We start from the raw sequence: 4462 nt of genomic DNA, 5'->3' as shown, positions 1-4462 counted from the left end.
ACAACAGTTAATCCTTTAACCTAAATATAACTCAGTATGCTTTAAGGCTTTGTGAATGTATTTAATGTGAAGACAAGAACATGAAATCATATTTTCTACACATTATATTTGTAGAAGTTTTATGTTTGAAATTGGGTAAATCAGTTGTGATTATTATAGCTTAATGGTATATTTGCCAGAGTTGACATAGTATTAGATTATAATGGAATTAGTTTCTGCCAAGCCTGAAGGTTGAAATACCAGTAGCTGTACCCAGGTATATATTTTTAGATTATTGACAAAGATGCCATGTGGGTTGCATCAGCAATAAATATGACATTGTCAGCAATAAATATGAAATATGGTAATAATTAAGTTATTTTTTTTACTGAAAATTAATTCTTCATTATAATGAGTAATGTCTAGGGGTGCCTAGTTTGTTCAGTCAGTTAAGTGGCTGGTATAGGGTCAGGTCATGATCTCACAGTTCGTGGTTTCAAGCCCCGCATCCGGCTCTGTGCTGACAGCTTGGAGGCTAGAGCCTGCTTCAGATTTTGTGCTCCCTTTCTCTCTCTGCCCCTCTCTGCTCATGCTCTGTCTCTTTCTGTCTCTGAAAAATAAATAAATGTTAAAAAAAATTAGACATGTTCCACCTTTAAGAAAAAACTTCAAAAAATGACTACTGTCTATATGCATGTATGTATACATATATGTTCATGTATATAGTAATATATACTAGCTTTTGTCTAAATGTTAAGAACATGTTGAAGTCCCAGTGAAGAAATGTTCAAGGATATACCTTCTGTCCTAGTCCCAGATCCTGTAAAGGTGAACTCTCTGGAACTGGCTGGAGAGAGGAGGAAAGTTTGTTACAAAAGGAATTGTCTGAGGAAGCATAGGATTTCTAGACAAAAAGAGAAAGAGAAATAATCACTTGTTGAAAAGCAGTTACATTTTTTTTTCCATCTGAAGAAAGACAATTATAACGGATTCCAACTCTCAGAGGATATCAAAAAGGAAGTTTTAAGCCATTTCTCATACAACCTAGCTGTTCAAATTAGCATATAATTATTTCAGCCTTTCCAAATGAAGTTTAACTTTCAAATAAAAAAGAACATATTGAAGGCTTATGATGTAATATTATTCCATCTCTCCGCCCCAACTACCTATACACAGTCTATTTTCTCAGTTTGTCTCACATGTTTTATGATATCAAATTACCTCTGATACTGTCCCAGGTTAGTTTGAATGTGTTGCCATAAAATAAGTTTTTTGAATGTTTGACCTATCTGTATCTTTTTAAAATTAATACCAACTACTCATTTACTTCAACTCCCACACAATAACTGTGAATTTTCTGGTAATTTTTCATTTTTGCTGAAAGAAGATATTAAAATCAAGGATTTGGTTACTAATTTATCTATCTTTGTATCTGATGATGAACTTAATGACACAAATTACTTTAAATATGATTATGAAAAATCACTCTAGTGGTGTAAATTGTGTAGAGCAGAATAGCTTTAGGTTAGAGAAATAATAATTTCTCATGACTTGTTAGGAACACAAAAGTAGTAATAAAATCCTAGAAGGAAAATCAGAGGCACACAGGGGACCCTATGAGCAGTGAGGCTGGCAAGTTGGTGTGGCTCATAAAGATGCTTCTCCATGGGGATTATTGATGACAATAACTCTTTGTTATAGCATATTGATTTCTAGCATATCTATCCCTTGAGTCCTGCAGCCAGGAAAGGAAAGAGTTTACATTATAATTGTCCTGATGACAAATATAAATGAAAAAAAATTAGGTTCCTAATAGCTTCTAGGGGGACAATTTCTTTTTACATGGTGATGATGAGTGTGTACTTTTTCTGTAACTTCAGCTGTCACTCATAGCAGAAGGAAGGCAATAAACTCAGTATAGCACTTGGTGTGGACAGAGATCAATGCGACTACCATACATCTGGCAATACTGTCAGTATGATACCTAAGAAAGAGCTTTGTTTTCAAAATGCTAATTCTAAAGTTTTTTTATGTTTATTTATTTTGAGAGAAAGAGAGAGAGAGAGCGAGAGAGAACGCATGTATGCAAGCAGAGAAGGGGCAGAGAGAGAGGGAGAGAGAGAATCTGAAGCAGGCTCTATGCTGTCAGCTTAGAGCTGGACATGGGGCTCAATCTCATGAACCCTGAGATTATGACCTGAGCCAAAATCAAAAGTGAGATGCCTAACCAACTGAGCCACCCAGTCTCCCCAAAATGCTAATTCTACAACTCAACTGTTGGGCACAAAATCAAACAAATGGCCAAAGAAGCAGTGATCCAAAGAAAATCTCCAGAGAAATTATGTGTCACTAACCATGCCATAGCATCCTTTGGTTGCTCAGTAAAAAGATTTTGAAAGGGATATCCAGTTTCTAGGAGATCCCTCAATAAGAAATTCAAAAATTAGATTATATCTTCAATAGATATATCAAAGTGTCAATATTGAACACATTAAAGGAAGCCAAAAATTTAACCGAATAAATAAATCATGACGCCTTCACCATTTCATTGGTGACTCAGAAGAGAAAATGGTTTCAGTCAATATTTGGATAAGTTCAGGGGATCCTGGGTGGCTGAGGTGGTAAAACACCCAACTTTGGCTCAGGTCATGATCTCACAGTCCATGAGTTCGAGCCCCATGTCAGGCTCTGTGCTGACAGCTCAGAGCCTGGAGCCTGCTTCAGATTCTGTGTCTTCCTCTGTCTTTGCCCCTCCCCAACTCATGCTCTATCTCTCCCTCAAAAATAAATAAAATTGGGGCGCCTGGGTGGCTCAGTCGGTTGAGCGGCCGACTTCGGCTCAGGTCATGATCTCACGATCCGTGAGTTCGAGCCCCGCGTCAAGCTCTGTGCTGACAGCTCAGAGCCTGGAGCCTGTTTCAGATTCTGTGTCTCTCTCTCTCTGACCCTCCCCCGTTCATGCTCTGTCTTTCTCTGTCTCAAAAATAAATAAACGTTAAAAAAAATTAGAAAAAAAAATAAATAAAATTTTTGAAAAAATATTTGCATAAATTCAGTTGCTGTTTTGTTTTGTTTATATTACCATTATGGGAAAGAAAAAACAGGTAAATCACTAGATTCCTTTGTTGTTCATAAAAGCAAACTTAAAGCAAAGGCTAGCAAAGAAACACAATCCCCCCCATATGACCCCAACACACAATTTATTAAGTGGAGAGGAGGCCTACATATTCCATCCCTGCCTTATTGCCTCTCACTTGGTAAGAATGCTATGAGATTAGACTCAAACAGAGCTATCACAATACTTATTTATTCTCACTTTGAGTTTGGAGATGGTATTGAGCTGAGGTGTGACATCATATTGGAAATGACAGAGACTTTAGAAACAGGATGCTGGGAATGAGAGGACTAACTGGTTATGAATCAGACAGTGTGTGATTAAGTCTTGGCTTCTCACTGTTTTATTTGAGTGTTACTTAAAATACCTGAACATTAATATGATACACTCTAAATTAGGGGAAATAATGAGGCTGATAATCCTTACCTTATGGGGTTTTGAGAATATAAAAATGAAGTATGTAATGTAGAGTATGTCCTTCAGAAATGGGGAGATTTTCTCTGTTGTGATTTTGGTTGGTTTTAATGTGTTATTGCTGGGAAAACTGTTAAGTTCCATATCTTTTCTAGATGACTGAAATTGTGCATGTCATAAAATCTGATTTTCACTTTCTACTTCTGTAGAATAATAATCACGTCATCCTACTTACCTAAGAATCTGAATGTAAATGAGATTTTTAACTTTAAAAACTATGTTGCTAGATGTTTATTTTTATCATTATTATTAAACTGAATGAGCTAATATAATTAGCTAAATTTAAGACAGGGATTCTTGGGGCGCCTGGGTGGCTCAGTCAGTTAAGCGTCCGACTTAAACTCAGGTCATGATCTTGCGGTCCGTGAGTTCAAGCCCTGCGTCGGGCTCTGGGCTGATGGCTTGGAGCCTTGAGCGTGCTTCAGATTCTGTGTCTCCCTCTCTCCCTGCCCCTCCCCTGTTCATGCTCTGTCTCTCTCTGTCTCAAAAATAAATAAACGTTAAAAAAATAATAATAAAAATTTAAAAAAAAAGGATTCTTAAATTTAACATCAGCTTCACTGATTCATTCATTCATTCATTCATCCACTTATTCATTAACAAGATAATTTTGAGCACCTACTCCATGCTGGCATTGATCAAAGTACATTGATCCATAGATGATCTTACAGTTCTGGTAGGAGAAACAGATAATCCCTTCTAATTCAGATAATCCCTTCTCCTCACCCCTTCTCCCCTCCCCCTCCCCTATCCCCTTCTCTCTTTTCCCCACCTCCCTCCCTCAGACTCTTTGCCTCTTGCCTCCCCTGTCCTCATTTCCCTTCTCCTCTCCACTGTCTTCTTTCCTCTCCTCCCTTATCTTTCCTCATCTCTCTCCTTTTTGTCCCTCCTCTC

General features: G+C 37.4%; 1 non-coding gene across 1 annotated transcript; it reads left to right on the top strand.

The window, feature by feature from the left end:
• The first annotated feature begins 749 nt into the window (after positions 1-749).
• LOC124521463 (small nucleolar RNA SNORD22) lies at positions 750-873 on the top strand. Its single transcript, XR_006964544.1, has one exon. It is a non-coding gene; the product is annotated as a small nucleolar RNA SNORD22 (small nucleolar RNA).
• Positions 874-4462: the final 3589 nt, after the last annotated feature.

Source organism: Lynx rufus, unplaced genomic scaffold (assembly GCF_022079265.1).
Source record: "Lynx rufus isolate CCGP_SWC_20201006 ecotype Redwood Valley unplaced genomic scaffold, mLynRuf1.p SCAF_3, whole genome shotgun sequence".
Taxonomy (NCBI): domain Eukaryota; kingdom Metazoa; phylum Chordata; class Mammalia; order Carnivora; family Felidae; genus Lynx; species Lynx rufus.
This window is presented reverse-complemented; position numbering and strand designations above follow the sequence as displayed.